Raw genomic sequence first — 7,430 nt, 5'->3', positions numbered from 1 at the left:
CTTGTAAATCGTAACCAGCTTCCCCAGCCTCAAATGTTTTAACTGAGTTTGATGAAACCAGACAGAAATGTATTTGAAATTCCATTCAGTATATGGGCCTCAATACTGAAATCTGTTCTCGAAATTATTATGTGCCTTCTTATTATAATTACAATAGTGTAGGGCCTCCTAGGTGTTCGCAGCAACAGACGGAGAAAAGAATCAAACGTCTGCAAGCAGACGTGAGCAGTCAGACGAACGTATGTGTGTGTTGCAACATTTGAACTGAGGAAGGTTCCGCCCCCATCTATCTGCATACGTCCGTCTGTTGCTGTGTGTGTTTGCCTTTAAATCATGATTAAAATTTAACTGGATTTGTGTAACCGGGCCTTAGATACTTAGAAGATTCTTACCGGTTCACAAATTGTCAACAAGGGGCATTCACCTGGTAAAGCTACCATGTCAATCAATGTACCTAGAATACATGAGTGTATGTGAGGCACATTGATATCACATTAAAAATGTTATTGACGTTAGCTCGTGGATAACATCATTGCACACCTCGTTGAGGCCCTTCAGACGATGACAGTGATGGCGGCCTTCCTGCACTCCATCAGACAGTAGCCGCCAATTACTGACCGTCATTCATGACAAGATCTAGTGAACGGCATTGCCCCTTGACCAGTGGCGGCTCGTCCTATGTGTTCAATGGTTCATTGAACCCCCAGAATTGGACCAACTCCTATAGAATGATGAATTCTACTCATATAATTATATTTTTATTTTATACTCATGAAATTACATCACAAAATTTTTAATCTATGTAAACTTAACGTCGATGTTTTGCGGCCGGTGCCGGAGTGGCTTGCTTGAAACAGCACCGAATGGCATGACGAGACGGGTGGTGGTGGAAAGCAGTGTTCATTCCCCGATGTGAACCCAAAAACAGGGCTGGGTGAGGTAGTGGAACAGAGGAGGGGAATCGGGTTACTAGCACGGATTTGGTTCACAATCCTGTCTGAAACACGTTTCCACGAGGTCATCCGAGAGTAGCCGAACCTAGCCGACGCAAGTGAAGCATTCAGTAAACCTCGGAATGAATCGTGAGTATTCGTGATACGGATTCAGTAGCAGTGCCATCTTGAACATAACCAATAAATTCAAATTTGGTGGCTGTAAACAGTAAAAAAGCGGTAAACAAGAAGTAGAAAGCGTGACAGTTTTGAGGTTATACGGTAGGGTTTCGGGTATAGCCTACACTGTATACAGATGTGATAGATTTCACTGCATTCTTTGTTATATAAATTTTTTTGCGTGTTGAAGAATATAGACTAGTAATTTCTAGTGTGGTTCGTGTATTCGTGAGTATTTCTAGTATGTCCATTTTGTTTTAGTGAGAGTGTGAATATAATTTATTGTGTTAGGTACCGTAACAGCATTTTGATGAAGAAATATGAATAAGGTTCAGTATTTGTTAAAGACAAACATTATTAATATTGAGGATAGGTGTAAAATAAAACATGATGGTAGATTAACTCCCAAAGTAAAAATTGAACAAGAAAAATATGAACAGGACAAAAATCTATATTTGTAGAAAATATGCTTAATCTTTGGGAGGTAATTCCTTAAAATCATTATTGATTACCTTTACACTTGATTATGCTCAATACTCTATATCCTCTTGACCTTTCTCCCCAATAGATCATGAGGTTGAACCCCCAAGCTAAAAGATCACGAGCCGCTACTGCCCTTGGCTATCGTGCAATTCAGCCTCCAAGTTATCTATCCTATACTATTAAACGAGCAACTTCTGTTTAGATGATTGTGTTTGTATTTCACCGGATCTCGAAAACGGCTCTAACGATTCTCACGAAATTCAGAACATAGTAGGTTTATGAAAGATTCGATTGCACTAGGTCTCATCCCTAGGAAAACTCGCTGAAGGACATGAAAACAATAATTATTATTCATCCTTCGAAAAACAGCTGATAATAATTATTTCGTCGTCAGTTGGTGATGGAAGTGAGTGAGCGAGTTCATGTGTGTGGGACTGTGTCAAAATTATGACTCAGCTGTTGAACTTTTGTAATCATTCAATCAGGTACTTAGTGTCGGTTGCAAAAAAGCCGGGTTATTTACAATCCTGATTAATTCCAGTAGATCCATCTTTTTGAAATGGTCTTTTCTGATTTGGTTCACGTGAAGTTAATCAGGATTAAAATTTAACCGGCTTTTGTACAACTGGGCCTTTTTGAGGGAAATTTTTGCATTCCTCTGGGAATTAATCTCAATTTTCTGTGATTAGATAGAACATTTCTGTATGAATGTTATTATAAATTCTTCTTTCGTAATAATTTTTTTATGCTTTTGTACTCCAGAGCGAAGCTCGGTTCCCAATATTGTTATCATTCAATGGAATTGCACTGTATTACAAAATTCTGTTGTAGATCTTATGTTTTTTAACGACACCAGTCCAGTTCTAATTTACCACTTCTTTCTACATTTTGTAAACTGTTTCAAATTATTATAACCAACATAATAATACACTTCACATAACGATTCGCATAATATTACAGGAATAAAGCCGGGGTCACATCTGTCATGCAGTGTTCCGATCCAAGTCATGTCCGATATTTTTAAGGGATGGAGGGGTGGTGGAAGGACGGACATGTGTGGCATGCACCATTCTAGACCGTTGTCATCCGTGATCGGAAAGCGCGGTGAGCTGCAACACAGGTGTCTCCCTGGCTCAACACAGTAGCCACACTCTCAGCCTAGTTGGCTATGCCATTTTAGTGTACAAAACACTAATGTATAACATAACTATACGACTTGAAGGTTGAAATTTTATAAATAAAATAATAAATTATAACAAGAATGGACTGAACATGGTTTATTTACATAGTGTAATAGAACTACATAATTTTTATTATTTGTCATGAATTTTCACAATGAATAGATAAATTGCTGACGACGGTGAAAATTCATGACAAGTAAAATTATGAAAAAAATGAGAGTCTCAGTCAGTCGGTTACGAGGACGGGACCTGGAGCTATCTACTGCAGATAATCGGGCCCGGCTCTACCCTTCTTTTCCGAGACACCATTTTTCTGGTTCAGTGAGTTCAGTGAGCTAATATTATCAATTTTATTATTATATATTGTTCATCTTTTTTATTGAAGGCAAATCCTGTAATTATTCTATTGTTTGTTTAAAAAGTTTTCTCAATATTATTTTTATTTAAGTTTCCAGTTTCATTTTGAGTTACAATTTGATTAAATCGATTACTTAGTTCTCCAAAATATAACTGTTTTGTTTATTATTTTAAAATATAGTTCCTTTCTCATGAGTTATAGAGTTAGATCAATTTAACCTCTCGCAAGCCAAGCGATTCCCCTATTATAAATTGTTACCATAATGTCTAGGGTTGTTCTCACAACCTTATAATACCATCACAATACCATACATAATATAACCCCAATATATTACAATTTTAAATACCCCATTACATGGTGTTGGGCGTCGTTCTCATGAGAAAGAGTTTATTAATTGACAAGATTAGCCTTCAAATTATCTATTGACATTTTCATTTCAGGTCATTATCATAATTATTATATTCTGTGTTTGATCTCGTATAATTATGTCCTCTATTCTCTCAACGTACAGGGTAAATATGATAATTGTTATTATTGTTATATTGAGATGAGTAGCTCTAGTTCTAGTGACTCTGAACAATCACCTAGTGAATTCGAGGTTTCATTATTACGTTTACCTATTGATTTAAAAGTAAAATCTCTGGATAAATCAGAATTATTAGAGCTAGGCAAACAGTTAGGTATTCACATCCCTCAATCTGTTAATATTGAATACTTGAGATTCGCTGTTGACTTGGCAAAAAAAGTTTGTATTTATGTGGACCACGATTCAGGAGCTAGAGATGCTCTAAGTCGATTACTTAAGTTAGGGTCCCTGTCTCAACGCGATCGTATTATCTTCCCTATGTTAGCCGATTACGAGCGAATAGTAGGCAAGCTAGGCAGAAATCAAGAACTCATCTACGACACAGTAGCTCCCGATAACTTAGCAAATATCCTAATTCCAGAAAATAATATGGCAGGGAATGATAAAAGACCCTTTGCGAAACCCGAAAGCTATGGGGGTACAAAGAGTGAAGACTTCAACGAGTGGTTGAAAACCTTCAATAGGGCAGCAAAAATAAATAAGTGGGATGAGGATGATAAAATCTTGTATTTACCCCTCTACCTCAAGAAAACAGCATTGGCAATTTTCGACATATTTTCGGATAAAAATGAAAACGCGACATTTCTTGATGCAGTAGGCCACTTAAAAAGTAAACTTGTAGACCCTGTTCATGAAGAGACAACCAGACAAAAACTCGAAAACAGAAACAAATTACCAACAGAAACATACACAGAATACACAGCAGATATAATAAAACTTTGTCACATTCTTGAGCCTCAAATGTCAGAGAAAAGAATAGTAGGATATGTTTTGAGAGGCTTAGACGTAGGAGCATTGCAACATGTTGCTTTCATGGACAATGCATCAGTTGAAGATTTAGAGAAAAATCTCGCCAAATATGAAAGATCTCGCTTCCTTCTAGACAAAAAGTTAGGAATGCATAATGCTTCAATCGAACAGCCTGTCCAAAAAATAAATGTAGTAGATACTTTAGAGAAGAAATTGAACGATCTGAGTATTGTGGTGAAAAATTTGAGTAGAAATGTAGGTCAATCACAAAATCCCAATCCTAATAGACAGTTTGGAAATAGGAGCGGAAACTTTTCCCCACACGAAACAAATCAGAACAACTTCCAAAGACAACCTTATTCAAACAATAATAATTACAATGATCGCGACAGAAACACACAATCACATAATCCTAATCCTAATAGACAGTTTGGAAATAGGAGCGGAAACGTCTTCCCACACGAAACAAATCAGAACAATTTCCAAAGACAACCTTATACAAACAATAATTACACACAATCAACATCAGTCAATTACAGGACACCAATCAACCCTAATAGGACTAGATTCTGTACATACTGTAAGAGGAATAATCACTGGAAAGACGATTGTTTTTTCTTATCAAAAAACTCGAATACAGGATCCCGAGCCTAGACGAATCGGATATGAACTTGGGATCCGGATTTGAAAAACAAAGCGCTGAATTTCCATTTGATAATTATTCTCCAAATTCAATTGATAAAGAAGAAATCACATGTAATATAATATCTTCTGTATCAATGAAAGATGAACAATCCAAAGCGATAGAATTTGTCAGGCAGTTTTTTCTCAATGCCAATAATAATCAGTTATACTCAAATGAAAGTGAAATTAATTGCTCTAACGAAATAGAAAGTGAAACCAACTTCAAACAGCTATTGTCTTCCGAAATGCATGCTCAGCACGAACTTGGAATGAATGGATCATTGACTAAAGAGAGAAGAATTCAAGTCCCAGTACTTACTATTAATGGAAAATCAAAGGAAAAGATGTATCAATTACCATTGACACCGGTACGAACGTAAACATAGTTCAAAAAAATCTTTTAAGTAGCGATGATCTAAAACATTTGAAAAATAGTAGTATTGCTTTATCGGTAGCTAATGGTTCATTAATGCCGATCACAGGAATGATCTCGAGTGAAATTCAAATACATGACAGGAAATTCGAAGTAAATTTAGTAATTTCTGAAGACTTACAGGCTGATATTATTGTTGGAAATTCCTTCTTCTCAAAATATAAAATGAAATTAGATTATGAGAATAACATCATTTCAATGACCGATAATGGTAAAATAGTCGAATTAGACATGGATAAAGAGTGGATTTATTATTTTTATTTAAGTTTCCAGTTTCATTTTGAGTTACAATTTGATTAAATCGATTACTTAGTTCTCCAAAATATAACTGTTTTGTTTATTATTTTAAAATATAGTTCCTTTCTCATGAGTTATAGAGTTAGATCAATTTAACCTCTCGCAAGCCAAGCGATTCCCCTATTATAAATTGTTACCATAATGTCTAGGGTTGTTCTCACAACCTTATAATACCATCACAATACCATACATAATATAACCCCAATATATTACAATTTTAAATACCCCCATTACAATAGTTTCAACAATATTAAATAAATATTAATATAAATAAATAATATAATATTAATAACAAATAAATACTTTGAAATATATTTTCATTAATTTAGAATTACTGTATTCTAAAATTAATTCCTAATTAGTCAAGAAAGTCATTTTAGAAGACTTTAAAAATAATACCAATAAAAACGTTGGAATAATGATTTTCTAGCTGAGGAAATCAACATGTAGTTTATTAGATAAGATCAAATAGGGTATTGGAAATATAATGTAGAAGTAAATATTATAAAAGAGTTAATAAAATCACATAACTTACTACTAGGGTAGTAGATCTAAAATAGTATTGCTGACATGTCAACGTATGAATCACATTATTTTATGAATGGAATGCTATGATCGCTTGCGATTCTGCGCCACCGAGGAACCGACTTCTTGGTTGCTTGATTTGAGTAATCGGTTTGTTGTTTTTAGATATTCTGTGTGTTCAAATAGGTCGCACTTTTCTGAATTGGGGCCAATAACACAATTAAAACAATACATAGATATTGAAGAATATAACAAGATTGAGATACATGAGTGACTAAGGGCCGGTTTCCGAGCTCGGGATTTAGCCAAGTCCTAGACTTTAAACAGCTGGAGTCAGAAGATTGGTTTTCCAAAACGGGGCGTAGTCGCAGTCATTGTCATAGTCACGTTCGAATTTAACTTCGAAAAACTAGAAAATTGAACACAAAATAAAATAAAGAGAAAATAGTGTAAAGTTTCAGCTATTTTGAATTATTTAGAAATGTCTAATTTCGTCAAGGAAGAACGTTTCCAATTATAGAAATGAGAAAATAAAAACTACGACTACTGTTATAAAAGCTGCGACAACGCCCCGTTTTGGAAAGCCAATTTTCTGACTCCAGCTGTTTAAAGTCTAGGACTTGGCTAAATCCCGAGCTCGGTAACCGGCCCTAAATATTCTAAACCAATAATTAAAATAGAAAACAAGAAATATTAAAAAAAATATTACACAGTGTAATATTTATAAAATTAATACTAAAACGTAATCTTTATCCCAATCAACCTATTTGTGCCTTTTGAGGCTTTAGGATATTAAACCTGAAATATAATCTATGATTTCAGCTGCATTAGTCATTGTTGATTCAAGACTTCCTGTGGATTGAAGAAGAAGTGAATTGCCCTACTAATAATTGTAGTTCATACCTTGTTGAAAATCCACTTCGTTTACTGTATTATTCAAGAGTTTTTATGATTAACTCAACCCTCTTGAAAATAGTGTCTAATAAATTTTATTAATGTAAATAATTTCCTAACAACGTAC

This window comes from Nilaparvata lugens, chromosome 3 (genome assembly GCF_014356525.2).
Source record: "Nilaparvata lugens isolate BPH chromosome 3, ASM1435652v1, whole genome shotgun sequence".
NCBI classification, from domain to species: Eukaryota; Metazoa; Arthropoda; class Insecta; order Hemiptera; family Delphacidae; genus Nilaparvata; species Nilaparvata lugens.
The sequence above is the reverse complement of the archived record's forward strand: the minus strand, read 5'-3'. Positions refer to the sequence as shown.